At 32.7% G+C, this 21898-nt stretch overlaps 1 long non-coding RNA gene across 1 annotated transcript; it reads right to left on the reverse strand.

The window, feature by feature from the left end:
• Nucleotides 1-12808: 12808 nt before the first annotated feature.
• Nucleotides 12809-14181, reverse strand: LOC148554320 (uncharacterized). Its single transcript, XR_015892300.1, has 2 exons — nucleotides 13911-14181; nucleotides 12809-13418 (listed from the first exon to the last, which is right to left on the reverse strand). It is a non-coding gene; the product is annotated as an uncharacterized LOC148554320 (long non-coding RNA).
• Nucleotides 14182-21898: the final 7717 nt, after the last annotated feature.

Raw genomic sequence — 21898 nt, forward strand, 5'->3', positions numbered from 1 at the left:
TTTTTTTTTTTTACTAATTTTTTAAATTATGTCAAAATTGTGAAAAGAAGCATAATTCCTCCTTTGGTTTTAAAGTAAAAAATTGTAGTAAGTGGCTAAAGTAGTAACAAGTAATTGTATATGGAAGTTTTAATTTGATTAACCATGATTGCTAAATATGTAATTTAAAATAAGTTTAGAAGAAACAAGTTGATAATGTGGTGATTTCATAATTAAACTAGCTAAGTCGTAATTTTTGACTTTGTTAGTGATGGAACTAAAATTTTAACATGAAGGAGCCAAGTTCTTATAATAATAATAATAATAATAATAATAATAATAATAATAATAATAATAATAATAATAATAATAATAATAATATTAAATCTACAATATTTTCAGTTTTAGTTTTTTTACTTTTTATTATAATGAACTTATTCTAAAATTATTTAGTATAATAATAAAAAAATTTAAAATTTTTTATGTATTTAATGCATTGAAAATATAAAAAAAATTACATTTTCAATAACTTTTAGTGAAATCTATTTTTAGGCTAATTCTAACTTTAAAAAATTTATGTGCACATAAGATGAAGAGGAATAACTAATCTTATTTTAAAAATTAATAAAAATAAAATAATATATTCTATGTAGTAATTATTCCATGACTTGTCAAAAAGTTAGTGTAATCTATAAAACTATTATATAAATTTATAATAAAAATGCGTTTATAAACTAAAAAATTAGAAGTAAATAATTAATAATTTAGCATATATATAAATATGTAATCTGGACTTGGTCAAAATTAAATAAGTTAGTTTAGTTAAAATTTTTTATTTAGTCAAAGAACAAATTGTTAATTAATTATATGTTGGAAGCAAGTTATATATGATGATAAGATTAAGTTGATATTTATCAATTTATCATATAATTTGATAAAGTTATAGAAGATGACAAGTTGATAAGATTAAGTTGATATTTATTAATTTGGTAAAGATTAAATAAGTGATAATTTATTTATTTTTCATATCACTGCTTTTAGTAAATTATATATAGCAGTTAAGACATTTGCTAATTAGCAAATAAAAATACAGAAATTTTTTGCATACAAGAGATTAAGGCTTGTAAGTCTTACAAGTCCAATTAACGACTAACTCCCAAAACGCGCTCCTAGTGTTACGTACCTTTCACGCGCTATATAACAGATTGCGCGAATATATAACTTCCAATTTTAAAAGATTTTGTTTCCTTTTTCGTTCTCCTTCTTGCTAAATTTCTTCGTTCTCCTTCTCGCGCGTCTTTCTCTACCTTTTCGATCGTTCTTTTCCCCTCCTTTATCACTGGTTTGTTCTTCATCATTGACGTGAGTTTCTCTCTCTGTAACTCTAGCTTCATTTTTTTCTATTTTCTGGTTTCTGAAATCAAAGTTTGAACTCGTTTTGAAGATAATGGATGATTCAACCTCAGATTGTCAGCTGAATCAGGGCGAAGTGGATTTTGAATTTGAATCTAACGAAGTTCCTGAGGTTTGATTTACATTCAGCTAATTACGATTACTCTGAATTTTGATGCAGTTATTCGTCTATCATTGTCTAGCTGAATAATTCGTGAACATTGACTGTGAAATTAATGCGTGAACATAAATCTGTGGATTGAATCTAATGTATCAGTTTTGATTAATTATCTGCAATTTATAGCAGACGCTCGGGTGTAGATCAGAATTTTTTGGGTGTATTTTAGGGGGAAGTGTGAGTGTATTTACAGTTTATGAATTTTTTTTGTTATTTTAGTTGAGTTGTTGTCGTTCGGGTGTATTAGATCAGAAATTATTGGGTGTATTTTTAGTTTTTGACATGGTGTATTCTGCAGCCTCTCTGTGTTGTTGATGACCGACCAGTTTGTTCCCAAGGTTGGAATGACCTTTACCACCCTTGAAGATGCTGGAAAATTTTACAGGGACTACGCCAAGGCTGCAGGTTTTTCTATAAGAGTTCGGAGCACAAATAGGAAGGGAAACGAGATTAAGAATCAGTTGATTACATGTAGCAGAGAGGGAAAATAGAAATCTAAAATATCTCCGACCGAGAAGACAAATCCCACAGCCGGTTGAAACTGTCCAGCAAGAATTTATATACACACATTGAAGGATGTTGGTGCTTGGATCATTTCAAAGGTTGTGCTGCATCATTCACACCCTTGCTGTCCAAGTAAAGCAGAGATGCTCAAACAGCACAGGGAACTAAGCATGTCCATTTGTCGTACAATAGAGAATAACGAGGAGGCTGGTATTAGACCAAGCAAAACTCACCAATCATTTGTTGCTGCAGCCGGGGGTCACCGCGAGTTAAATTTTATTGAAAAGGATGTGAGGAATTACATTACGAGAGAAGTGCGGAATGTTTCTGAACAAGAATATGCAAATAAATTCGAGAAATATTTGTTAAGAATGAAAGAGAAGAATCAGAATTTCTTTTTTTGAGCTTGAACTCGAGGATGATCAATCGATTAAGCTAGCTTTTTGGGCCGATGCAAGAAGCAGAGCTGCCTTTGAGTATTTCGGAGATGTTATTTCATTTGACACCACCTACAATACAAACAGGTAATAAACTGTCCATGTTTATGATGCTAAATTAATGTTATTTTATGAACCTACCGCAGAGGTGTATATTGTGTGTTTTTGGGTGTATACAAAGCATTTTTTGGGTGTACGTAAATGATTTTTCATTCTGCACTATGGTAATTTGTTTCAGGTATAATTTGGTTTGTGGTTCTTTTGTCGGGGTGAATCACCACGGTCAGTCAACACTTCTTGGATGTGCTTTGATGAAAAATAAAGAAATTGAATCATTCAAATGGTTATTTCAATGTTGGCTTCGTTGCATGGGAGAAAATGCTCCGAAAGGGCTTTAGAGGCTTGTATGCCAACAACAATTCACTGTTGGTGTATTTGGCACTTCATGAAGAAGATTCCAAGCAAATTTAACGGGTACAAGGGACATGCAGAAATTGAAAAAGAAATGAGCCAAGTTGTTTGGAACTCTCATAGTAAAGACTCATTTGATAGGAATTGGAATGATTTTCTGCTGAATTTTGGTCTTGTGGACAACAAGTAGCTTTCAGGTAATGTTTGTTTAAAATCTGCAACAGAGTTGTAAATTGATTTTTTTCGGGTGTATTTATAGTCTGTTTTTGGGTGTATTCTGCAGATCTCGATGAAGACTGTCATATATGGGTTCCAATCTATCTGGATCACCACTTCTGGGCAGGGATGAGAAGCACACAAAGGAGCGAGAGCATGCATTCATTTTTGAACAAGTTTATTACCCGGAACAGCTCACTTATTCAATTTGTCAAACAATACGATAATTGCCTCGGAAGCAGGGAGCAAGTAGAGAGAGAATCAGATGCTGCAGATTTTCATACGATCATACCGTGTGCAACCAAATCCTCCATTGAAGCTCAGTTTCAAGATGTTTACATTCATCAAAAGTTTAGGGAAGTCCAAGTACAATTCAGAGGAAAGGCGAATTGCATCACTAGATTAACGAATTCTACTCTAGGCTATTCAGTATACGAAGTTGGAGAACAAGTTTTCAGCTCAATATTCAACAAGTTTGTAGTTACTTATGACTTAGTAGCAGCCGAGGTAAAATGTCAATGCTTATTATTCGAGTCAAGAGGGATATTGTGCCGTCACGCACTAAGCGTGTTAAGCTTTGAACGAGTAAGCCAAGTGTCACCTAGATATATACTGGAACGATGGAGCAAGAAGATAAAGAGGTGACACACACACATCAAGAGCAGCCACGACGAGCCACTGTTGGAGCCAAGAAGCAAGAGGTTTGATGAATTAATTTTTTGTTCGCAAAATATTTACAAATTTGCATCAGAATCGGAGGAGCTGACTGCAATTCTGCACCGTACGTATGATAACGTCATGGTTGAGATGGAATCATTGAAAGCCAAAAGGAAGGGGACATCTTCTTTATCTCACGAAGACGCCAACTTGGAATCTGTTAATGAGCTTCAAAGCCCTCCAAGGATTCGAACAAGAGGACGTCCAAAAAATAGGCTAGGTTCAAAGTTGGACAAACAGATTGCAAATGCCTCAAAGAAGAAGAAAACGAAAGCTTTAAACGAGGTAAAAGTGATGTTCTTTAAATATGTGGTGATTGAGTTTAATTTTCTCGTTAATAGTTTAGCTAATATGTGAGTTTGTTATATTCAGTTAAACCTCTTTGATGCTGCATCAGTGATGCATTCAAATTCCAGCCAATATCAAGGACGTGTTATGAATTATCAGTTCAGGGTACCAGCAGCAGCGAATAACTCTTTGGGTGTATAGTTCCAGAATATGAGTGTAAAAGTACTGTTCTTTTGGGTGTATTTCTGAATTTTCTTGTGTTTCACATTTTACATATATATACATATATATATTTCACAATCTGCTGTTTATGTTATAAAATATTGTTTGTTTTTTTTACTACGGTTTAAAGGTTTTAGGGTTTAGGGTTTAGGGTTTTAGGGTTTAGGGTTTTAGGGTTTAGGTTTTAGTGTTTAGGGTTTAGGTTTTAGTGTTTAGTGTTTAGGATTCAGGGTTTTAGGGATAAAGCATCAGGGGGATAGATGTTTGGGTGTATATTCAACTTTCTTTGGGTGTAAAAGATGTCAGGTTATGGGTGTATATTTGGTTTGATGTTTTTCTTCATATTATAGTACCTATAATTTAGACATTTTGAATACAGCAGAGAGAGTTTTACTAATAATTGGCAAATTTTTACAGCATGTGTTCAATTTGTTACAAGACTATATAACAGTTACATTAATCAGTGTTAATATCCTTAGAATCTATCTGAAAATATGGACTCAATAACAATGAGGATGGCTTGGACAGTCTTGTTGCATTACTTCCCCTAATGGCTTTAGCTTTGTCTTGATTCATTTCATGGAATAGAATCGGGGAAGCATATTCTACTCTAAAGTGGTCCACCTCGTCCTACAGTTAAAAAGAATATTCTGTTTAATCAACCATGTTAATTGAGTAAAGTAATACATAGTTATTTAGTTTTAAACACATTTGCCTGGGTCCAATTATCCCACTCATACTTCAGCCTTTTAATGTTTGCAGGCTGAAATATCTCAAGCCACTTCATTACGTAGATAGCACAGTCATAACTGAAAACCAAGAAAATAAATTACAAATTACATATAGAAAAGTTTAATTTTCAGAGTGAAAGATTTATACCTTGTCTTTTGGCATGAGATGTGAAGGTATGGTGGTACAATTTCCTTGTCCTTGTCCCTTGTCTTCAGAGGTGCCCCCAGCATATACTTTAATTCGTGAAATTACTTATCCCTTAAAATACAAAACAAATCAGTAATACATGAATAAATTCAATAAAGGGATACACCCAAAGGAACACAAAGTTACACCTTATATTGAACAGAAATACACCCAACTATTAAAATACAGAACATAGAACCAACTTACAATGAATGTATTCAGGGTAGTTCTCTCATCGAACGGAGATTTCGTGTGATATTGGTCGACTATATAAAATTTCCGCTTTCTTGTATCAGCCAACTATAACCACCAATGTTGTGAATAGCAAACAGGTGCAAATATCTGAAATATGTTCAGATTGAACACTGTTTTAGTTTATTTGGCACATAAGTAAAAAATGGTAATAAGAAGTTTTAGAAATGAAAGCTTACATAACGATGCGATGCTAGTTTTTTAAGGTCCAAGAAGGGTATAAACATTGGGTAATCTTCCACCCTGAACGGCTTATTGGTTTTAGGCCGTAAGAATACCCCTTGTGGATAATTTGCAATGGCCATGTTCTGCAAAAAATTGTGAACCACCAAATGAATACAGAAAATACACCCAAACGAATCCAGAAAATACACCCAAATGAATACACAACTTACACCCAATTGAACACAGAAAATACACCCAAAATTCATTGAAGTAACCCTTACCACAATATCAGGGGGGAGACAGTATACTTCTTCTTGAAACCTTTCAATCTTTTGCTGGTTTAGGATGAAGCACATGGCAGAGACAATCTAGAAAAAGATGCCGAAATCAATTTTACATCAATCAGCATTGTAGTTAATTTTGGTGATAAAAACATTAATTTTATTGTAATATTACCTTAGCTTCTATATGCGTTTTAGCTGCGAGTGATGCAAGGTGGAGTTTTGACAAAATGTATCTATCTTGGGCTTGACTGTGCAGACGGTGTCAAACTTATTAGTTAGTCTATTTGCGTATGTCTTCACTCGTATGGCCCAGAGGTAGCATTTCTCTTTCATGTCAGAAGTATCTTCATTTGTCCTCGCAGGAGTTTCAAACTTCTCAAAACTCTCTCCGTCACTCTCCTTTTGAATCTGTGGACTTTTTTCTTTTATTGTCACCCCACCACTTGCAATTTTTTCTACCAGATCCCCTAATTGTTCTAGTAGTTTTGGGGTTTCAGGAGTTTTTGCCCTCTCTCCATCTTGCGTTGACGCTCCCTCCTGCGTTGCTGCTTCTTCTTGGCTTGAATCAGTCAAGCTAAGGCTGAATAATGGCATTAGATCTGTTTTAGGAACATACGATGCTGTCCGTGCCATCATCATCAGCGCAGCAGCGTCTTCTGGGGCTGGATTACTGCGTGATCATGTATAACATATTATAAGAATAAGAATATACGAATGATAACGAAACATTGATTTTACTCTGATGAACTTACATTTTAGATGGAGCTGGTGGAAGCGTGGGTGTGCTTTCTTCAGGTTTTTGGGGTGTTTCAGGAGTGCTGCAGAGTTACATAAAATTAATCATGTTATAAAAAAACTAGTCAGGGATCAATCGTGAAAATATACACCCCAACAGGGGCAATATACACCCAAACTGTAACCAAATATACACCAAAGACTATTTCTTACTTTTTTGTAGTTCCTTTAATTTGTAGCACAGGGGTTAGTTCATTTTCTGTCACAGGTGTTTGTTCAATTTCCGGCACAGTGATTATTTGGGACAGTGGTAGACAAACTTGAATCGGAAATTTAAACAAGAAGAAAAATAAAGGTTAACAAAGCCTCCAAAAATAAAAAGGTTATAAGGTTGAAATTTTCTTGAAAAACTCACATTGCAAGCGCTTCGGACTGTGTCTCTTCCCTCACAACCATCATGTTCTCTTCAGTTGGCTCACTGGCTGACTCTACAACCAGACTCAACCTAAAATACACCTTAAGAAAATTAAAAATACACCCAAAGCATTCAAAAGAAAGACAGGCTTTGTTTTTTGAGAACTTACATACTTGCAGTTTTTGCTTTTTTTTTCCTGCCTTTTTTTTCTCGAATAAAATATTAAAGGGCTTTTTTTTTTCTAAAAAAATACATATAGAATTAGAAGTAGAAGGTAATAAAAGAATAAAAGCAACGGTTATTTGAAAGAGAAATTACATGCTCTCCGCCGGTTTGTTTACGCTACTTTGATCAGTGTGTCCTTGAGACGAAGGATCATCACTTCCTATGTTTATGTCTGGTATTCTAAACATAATAGAGTACATGTTATTCATAAAAAATACCATACTGTTAAATCAGGATAAGAAGATTTTATCAAATAAAGCTTCTTACGTTTCAGATGAGACATAGTGACCTTCCGTCGATCGCAAGTCAGCTTCCTTCTCCCTGGCAAACAACAAACAATTATTAGCAATGAAAACATGTTAAAATCTAAAATATATACCCCAACAAGATATACCCCTGTGCAGCAGATTTTTCATTGTTTTCCCTTAAGAATTCATCTAATTCTTCAGTTCTAATTTCAGATCTGACAGTACATGCATAAAAGAACATGTTAACAAATATAATTTTGATGATAGACGGTAATATAGCTTACAAAGTACTATACCCATGATAAGATTGAGCTTGCTCAGGAGATGAATCCTCAACATTGACCTTTTTCTTTTTGGATTGTGTCGTGGGGAGAAAAAACAGGTATGAATCAGGAATACAAAATTAATTTGATCACAAAATACTGGTGATGATTCTTCACTTCTAAAAGTTAATAAGAGATGCTCTGTTAATACATGAAATCTTGATAATAAACCCAAAGGAAAGCAGTAATAATTTCAGAACATTATTCATCAGTTGATTCAGATTCTGAATCAGAATCTTCCTGAATCTTCTTTCTTTTTTTGGACTCTATTCTGGAAGGCAAACAATCATTATTTATAAACATACTAAAAGGGACAAAATACACCCAAATAAATGCACCAAATACACCCAAATGAATTCATAAAATACACCTGAATGAATACACAAAATACACCCAACTGGATTAACAAAATACACGCAACTGGATAAACAAAATACACCCAATTGGATAAATAAAATACATCCAAGTATGTTACTTACTTTTTGGCTTTTCGGGTGGGTTGTTTCCTTGTTGAATCCTCTGAGTCTTCTTCAGTCTCAGACTCAGAGGTAGAATGGACCTCACTTTCAAATGTTTCAGTCTCAGATGATGATGATGAACTTGCCTTCCTTTTTTTTTTTTGGTTTCTTCTTTTTTTTTTATTTATTTCTTTCATTTTCTCCTTTGTTTCGGCCATCTTTACAATTCCCTAAAATATTAGAAATTTTAGTTAGCAGCATTCAGGTAAATAAAATACGCCCAAGATATTTTGTTCACTTACCATATGTTCCTCCATTTTTGCCCTCATTCTTTCAACCAACTGCTCTCTAGTCCAGTTGGCAATTCAGGGTTCTGGAGGTCTTTCTGCTCTCTTCTTGTCTTTATTTTTTGATAGATAAAAGTAAAATCATCAGGGCAAACAGGCAGCCGTCAATTGCCTTTTTCTTTTTCAGATTGTAATTTGTTATGCCCTTGATGATAAAATTCAAAACATGTGTTCCCCAGTTCCGCTCTGTTATTGTGTCCATCTTGAAAATTGGTGCCAGGTGCACAGGGAAAATTTTGTTTATTGTCGTTGGTAACAGGAACGCCATCTGTATATAGAGGATGAAAATCCTCTTGAACATGAGGCGATCTTGTTCATTATCAACACCAATAGCCATCATCTCATCTGTCATATTTTTGAGGATCTTCCCCTGAAATCTTCTAAAAATTTGTTTGTCGTCTTCAGAAAGATCCTTATAATTGACTTTCTGAAGAAATAGATCTCCTACAAAAAGGAAAACAATATAATATGAAAATCACTTGAAATACACCCAAGCATCACTTGAAATACACCTGAATATGGCTCATATATACCTATGTTTTTAGCGAGTTACCTGATGCGTTGATGCCAAGCGCAGCCCCTATTGTTTTTTGTCTTACTTTAAAAGAACCGTAGCCAGTTTCGAGTCTGTTTTCCCCTAATTTGGAGTTAGCCAACTCCTTTAATATTTGGTGATGCACCCTTAGCAGCGGGATGTGCATCAGGCCACCAAATTCCAAATCCCTAACAATTGCTTTCTTCTCCTCGCTCATATTTCTGAATTTGTCACTCAACAAATGGGTTGCACACTTAAGGTCTTTGATTTGCTGTAAATAAAGCAAAATTAGAGTCAGATATATTTCTATTATGAAAAACTGATTTGATCTAAGATATATATTTGTTCTTACATTTTTTCCAGCTTGATTTTTGTCTGTCATTTTTTCTGAAATGAAAAATACACCCATAGATATCAGTCAGATACACCCATAGAATACGGATTCTCATAAGTATTTAATTAGATCAGTTCAAAATGATGTTTCAATTCACTCAAACATGCATAAATATACAAGGTCAAGCAACATTACAAGGTCAAGCAATATACACCCAAGGACAAGCAATATTTAGAACACTTGCAACAGTTAATTATATTACATTATATCAGTTCAGAAATATACACCCAACAAATTATGCCATATACACCCAACAAATTACTTCATATACACCCACAAAATATGCAATATACTCCCAAAAATCAGTTAAGAGAAGAACTAGAACAAGAAGAACAGTAAAACCTAGAACAACTAAGAAGAATAGTAAAACCTAGAACCAAGAAGAACAGTAAAACCTAGAACAAGAAGAACATTAAAAACAGTAAAATGAGAGCTAGAACAAGAAGAACAGTAAAACGTAGAAGAATGTAGAAGAACAGTAAAACCTAGTTCTTTGATTCCAAAATGTGAAAAATATACAAGATGAGTAAAATAGTAACGTACCTTGAGTAATATATCTTCGTTTTTTCTGGAGATTGTTGATGGAGAGTTCTATCTTGTGTTGATGGTTTCTGCTAATCTTCGCGACGAGTTCTATCTCTTCAATTTTGAATGTTGCTCGAAAATGGACGGTTTGTGTTTTCTTCGAAGGAGAAGTAGTGGAAGAGTGCGCCATAAGGAGCGCTTTTTGCGAAGCGCAACCGTTGAGTGGCACGCGTGTAATTTACGCTCCATTCAAAAGGAGTGACTGCGCATGGAATGAAGTCTGGACTGGGCAACTTGTAACGCTTGTAGGGCTTTTTTGCTTGTATGTGTAGCAGGCCCGATAAAAATATGAGAGAAAATTAGTAAGATTTTTTATATATGAAATTTTTTTGCATGAATTTTCATAATATGTAAGAGAGTATTATAAATTTTTTTATGTATTTTAAAAAATTATAATCTTCACTACTTAGTCAAGTTATTTTTATTATTTTCTAAACTATTTGATTCAATTCCATCTGTTTCTCATCTACAAATTTTAGCTGCACTATTTTGCCTTATTAACTATAGTAACCTAACAGTGGTATTAGAGTTAAATTCTTAATCTTCCACTATAAAAAATAATTTGGTGTTATACAATAAAATTTAAGATTGAAAAACCCAATGTAAATAACTTTTTTCTTTGCAAATTGAAGATAAAAGTTATTTTGAGGAATGAGAATTGCTTATAAACAATAAAAGACAAACTCACCAGGATTCTTGATGACAAGTGAAAAAAAGATAAACAAAAATATTATTGCTAACTTACACTTAGTTGTGACAAATTTCGTACTATAAAACATATTATAAAAATATATAGTCAGTTAATCATAGTTGATCCGAATAAGTAACACTGGATGATTACTAAAGGGATCTGAATATACAATTAGAAATTTGATGTTGCATTATATTTTAGAAGATTTGAATTTATCATCAAAAGTTCTGTGGACTTAGATTTTGCAAGTGGCCTTGAGAAAAAAAAAAGTCTATGTGTTTATACTTACAGGAAGTACTGTAAATTAAATATTTAAATTACAAATGATTGAAGTATTATGAAATATAGAAGCTGAATATATGACGACTACACAATTTTATAAGGAAACAGTTTAATTATAAAAATTAATGGAGAAACTCAGGCATAAACAAATAAAAAATTTTAATATTTTGTGATAGTTAAAATGTCATGTAAAATTTAGTCTTTTACTAAAAAATAAAACATACAGATAGCAGTAAAAAACAATTTTTTCTTTATCTATTAAAAATATGGACAATATGATATATCAAAAAGAATAATTTTAAATGAGAAATTAGTAAAAAGATATTTTTTGGTTTTAAAATAAAAAATTAGAATAAGTGATTAAAATAGTAAAAGTTGTGGCATATAAAAGTTTCAACTTAGTTAACTATGATTGCCAAACATACAACTTGATAAGTATAGAAGGAATAATATAAGTTGATAAGATAATATTCTAATAATTAAGCTAGTTAAATTATAATTTTTGATTAAATTGGATAAGTTAATTTAGCTGCCATTTTTAACCATTACAATAATATAGATTATTTTTTAGGGTTATATGTGTAAAAAAAGAATTAAAATTTGTCAAAAAAAAATTTTGACACTATTTTAACTATGAAAATATGTTAATAAAAATTTTGTCAAAAATAGTATTTTTAACATATAAATAATTGTGAAAAAATTTAAATCTTATTTTGATAAATATTGGCTATCAAAAATAATTTGTTAGAAAAATTTGAGAATATATCTTCTGTGATACTTATTAACCGTAAAAAATACTATTTATTTGACACTTATTGACCATAAAAAATTCTCAACAAAAAATTTTAACAAAGAATAAGATGAGATCTTGAAATTGAAGAATAAACTGAGATTTTGAAAATAAAGAATGAGTAGTATGATACCAAATTGAGAACAGTGTGATACCAAAATTGACGGAGCCCAGAGAAAAAGAGGAAAAGTAGAGTAAATTGAAAACAAATGAGTGTCAAAATTGAAGAATAATTTTCTACGGTCAAATTATTCATCAAGAAAATATAAAAAATTTGATATTTATGATATTTATCAAAAATATATATTAATTTTTATATTTAATTATGACTGTTAAAAAAAAAAATTAAAATAGCTCTCTTTTTTTATAGTGAACTTTGATAATTTAACAAAAATTATATTTTATACTTCGGTTTTTTTTTTTTTCTTTTGACTCTTTATAAGAATAATTTACTTTTTTTTGGGTCGATACACAATATCCACCCTCGTATCCACTTGCACATTATACTAAAAGCTCTTTTTAAACCACTGGCACTGGGTTCGAATTGATGAACTGGTGAGGTTACTGGTTTAATGGTTTACTGATTTAATCGGTTTAATTAAATATTAAATAAAATTATTAAAAAATCTAAAAATAATTTTAAATATATAAATTTAATAATTTTTAACTTAATAAAATTTAAAATTTCACATAATAAATTATCCATAACTTAATATTAGAGGTTCACAAACAACTTCAAACATCAAAGTTTATAACTAAACAAAAGAAACGCACATAATGACAAACCCATAATGTTCTATATTCAAAAGAGACAATTACTAGTAAGTTTTCAACTAATCAAAATTGCAACTCATCAAAAATCATAATCATCATAAGTGTTCCAATATCTCCATCATAAACAGGTAATCCAGAAAACAAAAAACAAAAACAAAAACAACCTCAGAAAACCATGAACAAATAAATAACCTCAGAAAATACAAAATCATGAATCCAAAATGACCTTAGAAAACTATGAATTCAGCAACCAAAATCATGATGCAGCAAGCAGATAAATCATGAACAAATAACAAATAAATCATTAAATGTTCCAATTGACACAAGGAATGGTGATGAAGACAGTCCAGGAGCTTTAGTTAGAACTTCAATCAGCAAGTTGGTGAAGTTTGTTATGTAGCACGTTTCCCTTTGTAAATTCTGTTAGCAACTGACTAACCACACTTCCCTGCACTTCCCTGTATATAAACCAATCCCTGTATCATATTGAAATAATACACAAGAATCACAGTCTTTCCTTGTTCTTCTCCTCTCTGATCTCACTCACACTTACAGCACCAGCTCCTTGCCTGAATCACAAGCTTATGATACCTTTCACCAATATCTTGAACAACATTTTCTTGTGACTGTGGGTTACTTTGTGATTGTTCCAACTGTAACAATCAGAAAGTCAAAAACAAAAAACAACCTCAGAAAACCATGAACAAATAAATAACCTCAGAAAATAAAAAATCATGAATCCAAAATAACCTCAGAAAACTATGAATTCAGCAACCAGAATCATGAAGCAGCAAACATATTCATCATGAATAAATAACCTAGAAAATCAAAAACAAAAATCATGAAGTAGCAAACAAATTCAAGAAGGCAGCAAAATAAATCGAAATCAGTAAATCAAGCAGGCAGCAAATAAATCGAAATCAGTAAAAAATCAAGCACAGAACCTCAGATTCAGAAGGAGGCGAGATCAGACAATCAAAATCAAGAAGGCAGCAAATAAATCAAAATCAGTAAAAAAAAAAAACAAAAATCAGAAGGCAGCAAAATCGCAAACAAATTCAAGCATAGAACCTCGGAAGCAGGCGAGCTCATAAATCATAATCAGAACTCAGAAGGCAGCAAATAAATCAAGAACAGAGTCTTACCGGCGGCGAGTGAGGACGCGATGTCGGCGACGGCAAATGAGGAGGCGGGCTCGGCGACGTTCGGCGACGGCGAATGAAGAGGCGGGCTCGGCGAGAAGCAGGACGCGGTGGTGGTTGCGGCCCTCAACATCGTCGCTGCTGTGGGTGGCTGTGGGTGGCTCGGTGGTAAACTGCTTGCTTGGGTGATTTCTGGAATCTGGAGCTTGGTGGGTGAATGGTTTTTGGAAACTGGAAAAGGGAAACTGGAAACTGATTGTGATTAATTAGGGTTACGCGTTTTGCCGTTTTCTCCTTTTTTTTTTAAAAAGGCCAAACGACGTCGTTTAGCCTCTCAGATTTCAAACCAAAAACTGCCAAAAAACTGAACGGTTCTCCCGGTTCACTGGTTAACCGCCGGTTCGACCGATTCTTCCACCAATTTTTTGCAAGATAATTTTCGACGTTACCCGGACCGGCTAGGTGATCGGTTCTCGATTATTCCAATTGAACTGGCCAGTCCGATTCGGTTTTCAGAACCATGATTATTTCTATCCCGGATCATTTGCTTCTAATTACTTATTATATATGATAATTGTTATGGCATTTAAAAATATTTATTTAACTTATTAAAAAAATTAAAAATTAATATTTAATTTTAAAAGTATAAAATAAATAATTATTAAATATTTAAAATTTATTATAAAAAATAAATTAGACAAAAATTAGACACTAAATTATAAACACTATAAAATTTACCAATATATACACATTGATAACGTGTACTTTGTGATGACGAAAGAAGCAGCTTCATAATCCTTCGTATAGTACTAAGGAAATTTTGAACAATATTCTAATATTTAAATTAAAATAATTACATTCTATAATTTTATTACAAAAGAAAAATAAATAATGCATAGGATAATTGAGAAATAAAAATAATTTCCAATCAAATTGAAATTAAATTAATTTGGGATGATGAATATATTTGTTTTTGGCTCGATGTATATATCTTAACGGTTTCTATTCGTTCAAAAAATTTAATTGTATTTATTTATTTATTTATTTTTTGGCTAAGATAGGTTATTTTATTAAAATGAGGAAATGTCCAAATTTAGACAACAGACAAAAAGAGATTGGAATAGTTCCACCAGCGTTTAACTGAGAATAAGGCTATTACAATTTTGGGAAAAAGGCAATTGGCAAATTAGGTCGTCCTCTTTCTCTCAGTTATCATTGTCTGTGTAAGCTCCACACTGAGAGATGGTGATCTTCGAACTCCTTCAAATACCAATTCATTTTTTATTTTCCAAAGTTGCCAGAGTAGATTGGCCACCAGTTCGAGCTTCTCGTTTGGCTCTGCGTTGCTCTTCACCTTCTCCATGGTGTTGACCCACCATCGCCAGCTCTCATTCAACTCTTCTGGAACTTGAACTTGAGCTTTCTGCCAGGCTTCCAGAGAATCGGGACAAGTCAGTAGACAGTGGGTAACTGATTCCTCTTCTTTCTCACACCTTGGGCATTTTGGATTTATGTTCGTAATCCTGGAGTGAAGCTTGCTCCGAACAGGTAGCCCTTCATGCATGAATTTCCATATGAAGTTTTTAACCTTTGGCTGATTTTTAAGCTTTCATATACTTGACCAAACAGATTTATTTCTACAAATTTCAGGAAGAAGTCAATTGGAGGATGAAAAAATTGGAAGGCCAACCGGTATCCAGAAGCCACTGAATATCCACCATTTTTCTCCTTCATCCAGGTAACTGAGTCATCTCCTTCATGGATTGTAGTATTGAGAATTGATTCTGCGATGTCTGTGCTGAAAAACTGTTTAATTTTTGTTTGGTTCCACTGTCTAGTTGGTAGGATTAATTCTGAGACTCGATCTGGTGTATAATTTGAATCTGTATTAGTAATTGGAGAAATTGCTAGGAAGTCCTTAACCCATGAATCTTCTTTTATCCGAATCAGATGACCCCTTCCTACTTTTCAGATAATACCTTTCTCCAGTACTTTCCTGCCATCCAACACACTTCTCCAACCCCAAGATGGGTTATTGCCTGCCTGCGCTTCTAGGAATGTTGAGAATCTATAATATTTAGCCTTATAAACTTTGGCAATCAGAGAGTTTGGACGCGTTAAGAGTCGCCAACCTTGCTTGGCTAGCATTGCAAGGTTGAAGGCTTTGAGGTCCTTGAAATTTAGCCCTCCCTGACTCCTTGGCCTACATGAAATCTGCCAACCAACCCAGTGCATCCGCTTTTCACAGGCTTTTTGACCCCACCAGAATCCAAGAGTGATTCTGGGAGTTTAAAACAGCTTAGAGTGTAGATAGGAACTGCCGATGCCACTGCTTTAATAAGGGTCTCTCTACCACTAGTGAATAGTAAACCCCTTTTCTAATGTTGAAGCTTTTTGTTAACCTTATCTTTTATGTAGTTGAAAGTCGTCCTTTTAGATCTCTAAATCACCGATGACAGGCCTAAGTACTTATTCTGATTACCCACATGAGGAACTTGAAGGATGTTGGCTAAGTGATCTCGTAGTGGAATAGGTGTGTTCTTGCTGAAAAACACTGACTATTTGTTTAGATTAACTATTTGGCCACTAACTTCTTCATATGTGTGTAAAATATGGATTAAACTCTGGCAATCTTCTTCTGAAGCTTTGCTGAAGAGAATCGAATCATCTGCAAAAAATAGGTGACTCACTCTAGGACATATGTGATTGAGTCTCAGCCCAGTAATTTTCTGCCTCTGTTCTCCTCTGTGGAGCAGTGGGATAAACCCTCTGCGCAAAATAAGAAAAGGTAGGGGGAAAGAGGGTCGCCTTGACGTAGCCCTCTACATGGTTTAAAAAACCCATGAGGTTGTCCATCCACAGTAACAGAATAAGAGACCGTCATCACACATTCTTTGATCCAAGTCAACCATTTGTCACAAAATCCCAATTTCTGCATCCCAGCCCACACAAAAGACCACTCCACTCTGTCGTAGGCCTTACTCATATCTAGTTTCAGGGCAAAATCACATTCGCCGTACGTCTTATTTTTTAGGAAATGCATAAATTCATGCGCTGTTAAGACATTATCACTGATTAGTCTGCCTTTAACAAAAGCACTCTGAGAATCGCTTATCACTCTATTCATGACCTGTTGTAATCTATGCACTAGTATCTTAGATATAATTTTATAGAAAACGCTACTAAGACTTATAGGACGAATTTGATTCATAGACCTAGCATTATCAACCTTTGGAATAAGATAAATATGAGTATGATTGAATGTCTTTAGGATTTTACCTCCCGAAAAAAAGAAGCTTCTTACTGCTAGCATCACATCCTTTTGTATAATCTCCCAGAAAAATTGAAAAAATTTTGCTGTGAATCCATCATCTCCCGGGGCAGAGAATGGGTTGATAGAGAAGGTAGCATTCTTTATTTCATCATCTGAGATAGGCCTGACAAGTATTCTATTAGTGGCAGCAGTAATTTTTCCTGGAATACCCGCAATTTCCCCTGCTGGATCTCGCGGATTACTTGAGGTAAAGAGTTTAGTAAAATAGTGTTGAGCCATATTTGCAATTCCTTCTGCATCTTCTGCTATGTTGCCCTCTTCATCTTCCAAGTGGTGAATCTTATTTCTTCTATTCCTTGCTTTATACTTGGAATGAAAGAATTTTGTATTTTTATCTCCCCACTTTAGCCACTGTACCCTCGATTTTTCTCTCCAGAACCGTTCTTCTCTTACCAACTCATCCTCCAGCTCTGCTTCCAATATTCGAACATCAATCGGGTCAGCCAGAATTCCTTTATTAGATTCTGCAGCAAGTCTGGTTTTTATGCTTTGGATTCTGATTAGTGAATTCGACGAGGAATTTTTCTGCCATTCTACTAACTTGTGTCTGCAGTGCTTCAATTTTCCAGCAAGCCTGAACATAGGGGAACCCTCCATTTCATGCTTCCAAGCTTGCTTTATGAGGTTAACTACGTCCTCATTCTCGCACCACCTTTCTTGAATCTAAAATTCCTCTTATTTTTCCTCATTTGTCGTTCCTCACACAATAATAAAGGCCTGTGGTCTGAACCAAAATCTTTCAAATGAGTGACATATGCATTTGAAAATTCTTCTCTCCAGCTCCTACTAACCAACACCCGGTCCAACCTCTCCCTAATTAGGTTCCCTCCGAACTGCCTATTGCACCATGTAAATTTTTCTCCTTCATATCCCAAATCCATTAGATTTTTAGAATTAATGAAATCATTAAAGTCCTGGATAGATGTATTTGATTTGGATCTGCCGCCTTCCTTTTCATGGTGAGTTGTGATTGCATTGAAGTCTCCATGATTGTCATTTTATTGCTGCTTATGCCAATTAATTGGATTATTTGATTGAACTGATCTCTTCTTTTTGCTTCATCAGTGTCCAAATACACATCAAAAACCTCCCTTATCGATTCTTGTTGCTGGCCTCTGCACCTAAAATGGATATAGAAGTTGTCCCAGTTTAGGATTTGCACCTCCATTTCTTCCTTCCATGCCACCACTAATCCACCTGACAATCCTATTGATTCTACTGTGTAGAAAGAGGAAAACGCAATCTTCCTCAGAACTCCTTCGACTTACATACTATTTTTTGTTTGCAAGGATTCCTTTTATAATATATATATATATATATATATCAATGTATCCAATTCCCGAATGTCAAATTATGCCGTTGGCTTTCATACTACGTGGGATATAACATTTAAAATAACAACGGGGAAAAATTAAACACACGTATATGACGCAACTAATAGAGATAGTTTGAATATTCAAATTAAGAAGGAAAACGATTATTCATTCCTCAGGAACCACAAGAAAATTCAAACATTTATCCACGATATGGACTATGGACAAATGCTTCTTTGAATAGTTAACTGCTGTGAATAAAGGGGGAAATTAAGAAAATAAGTCAGTCAATGAATATGATTTATGGAAATTGGAACGAAATAGCCCATGAAGCAATTTAAAAAAAAAAAAACTATTAAAATAGTATTCGAAAGTTTATATCATTGACAAAAATAACTTTAAAAGATACTAAGGACAAATAAAATTTTAAAAAATTACAAAACACAAAAAAAAATAGATATTATATATATAGATTTTGAAAATAAGATTTTGATGTAATTTTTGTAAACATTATATTAAAAAAATTTAATTCTTAAAATTTGATAATTTTATATTAAGAGAATTTTTTTTAAAAAAAACTTTTTACTACGAATGACCAAATTCTTTTGAAAAAAAAAATCTAAAAGCCAAATTTTGCTTTAATTTTTTTTAGATCTTCTAAATAAAATATTCTTACAAAAATTTAAATCAAATAGATAATTTTTTTGCTAAATATAAATTTTTTTATTTTTATAAAAATATAATATTTATTAATTATTTTTGTTGTATTTTTAAATTATATGAGTTATTTTATCAATTACATTTTTTAAGAATTTTTTTTATTATAAAATAAAAAAATCTTTAATTTCAAAAACAAATTAAACTAACATTATATTTGAGGAGTTTTTTTTTTTTTTGAAATTTTCACGAAGTTCTCTAATTCTTCGATGGACTTCATTAATTTTTCCAACATTTGCTTTACTCTCGACAAACTTTTGAAAATTATACAAATTTCGTCTAAGCCTTCGACAAACTTGATGTGAATACCTAGATTCATCTAGACCTTCCATGAACTTACCCCGTTGTAAGCCATGTAGCTAATAAGTAACACGAGTGAGAAGTTTTACTCGCTAAAAAATATATTCACTCTATTCTATTTTTTTCTTTCTGAATCTTACCTTTTAAAATGTCTAAAATATCATTATTATTAATTCATTATGATAAAAAAAAAATAACATTTGATTAAAATAGATCTATTGTATTTAATTTTGCTCAATCAATTTTTGTATACATGTGAACTAAAGTGAGATGTTTAACAACTTGAAAATTTTTATAATACACGTCAGTGGTCAACAACATAGAAAAAGAGTAAAAAAATTTATTATAAATATCCAAGGAGGTAGACAATATTTTTGTTTGCAAAAGGTACTATCTTATTATTCACATCGTCTTTTTTTTTCGTTAATAATACATTTTATTATTATTTCAGTATGTTATTATCACTTATAGTCAGTTTTGTTTGAAATAAGTATTTGTTACATAATGACGAGGACATACATTTAATCAAGGGTTGGCACGATCGTCTTTCAAATGTTCATCTGTTGGAGTTATTTGTATTTCTAGTCGAATTATGTGGGAGACTTCTTAGGATGTTGGTGATAAAGGGGTTTCAATTCCTTAAATACGCACAATACAAAAATGTTGCCAAAGTACGCATGGACAATTCACGTGAAGCGTTTGCGAAATAGATTTCGCCACCATTTCAAATGCAGCACCTGTGAAATAGAGTCAGACGTGTCAGTCATTTCTGATGCATCATTCGTAAAATAGGAGGCCCCATTTCTGCTTCATCACCCACAAAAATAGATGAAGCAGGAGAGCAGAGCAGAGTAGAGAGAACAAGAGCATGAGGAAGGAGTAGAGTAGAAATAAAAAGAAAAATAAAGTAGAGGAGATTAATTTTTTTATGATAAATATGTATAACATGAATCTTAGTTTGAAGAGGAAGAAGATGCATCCTGAAAAAAAGAAGAAGAACAAAACGACGCTATAAGAGAAAAAAGGAGAAAGAAGAAGAAACTAGGGCAACACATAATATATTAAGTTGTCATATATTTTTTTAACATGAATGCAATATAATAACATGAATCCAATATATTTTTTTAACACTATAAAATGAATAATAATGTACATTTAATAAAATTTAATTTATGATTTGTAATTTAAAATTTCAATTTTGATTTATTGTTCAAATACTAATTTAAAATTCTATTAATATTTTTTTATTAGTGCTCTTTTATTTTTTAAATTCAAACTTTTAAATTAATAATTTTTTATTTAAGTGATTTAAATATAATATTTACAAAAATGTGTAATCTTTAATGTATTTACGCATTTACGTTAAGCTTATACATTCCGGATACAAATGTACCACAACCTAAAAAAACGCAAATCAGGTACTCTGTACCCGGGATACTGGTGATTTCAAAATCTGTGCACAAGACGGATGCACTGTATCCAGGATAAAGCCATAAGGAATTTTCTGCCACTGTACTCGGGATACAACCTTAATAAGTATGTGACACTGTACTTGGGATACATGGTTAAATAAAGGTTTAATTATTCTGTCAGTCCCTATAGTTTTAATGAATTTTCAATTAGGTCTCTATACTTTTTTTCTTTTTCAATTGGGTCCCTATACCATATCAAATTTTGTAATTAAGTTCCTACCGTGACAAAAATGTTGGAATTAGCAAAATATTCCGTTAAACAAAATGAATATACATAACACTTGACTGAATATTCTGTATAATTTAACAGAATATTCTGTTAATTTTACCATTTTTGTCACGGTAGAGAGTTAATTACAAAATTTGATATAATATAGAGACCTAATTGAAAAGAAAAAAAGTATAGGAACCTAATTGAAAATTCAATGAAACTATAGGGACCGATAGAGTAATTAAACCTTAAATAAATATGGGTCTCTACATCCTAGATACATAATAGAAGACATCTATATGTGCAATTTCTTGGCCCATCTATTCTACATCCATCTTTATTCTTTCTTTTCTTCTTTCCCAAAAAAATGACTAGTAATCATTTTTTTTTGTATGGTAGTTTATCCCAATGAGATCATTAGAAATGGTGACGAGGGAGTAATATTTGAGTGCAATTCAATTGTGATGCTGCACACTTTCTGTGTTGATTCTCTAGATGCGCTTAAGAATGTCATCTTGGTCAACATGCAAGCAATCGGTTCGAAGGAGGTTGGCTGAATAGCATATAGATTCCCATGGGCGCTGCTTACTGGAAGTTTTACTAATAGGACGTTTTGGGTTGAAGAAGATAAGTACGTCAGTATA

Source organism: Arachis ipaensis, chromosome B7 (genome assembly GCF_059453495.1).
Source record: "Arachis ipaensis isolate K30076 ecotype BB chromosome B7, ASM5945349v1, whole genome shotgun sequence".
Taxonomy (NCBI): domain Eukaryota; kingdom Viridiplantae; phylum Streptophyta; class Magnoliopsida; order Fabales; family Fabaceae; genus Arachis; species Arachis ipaensis.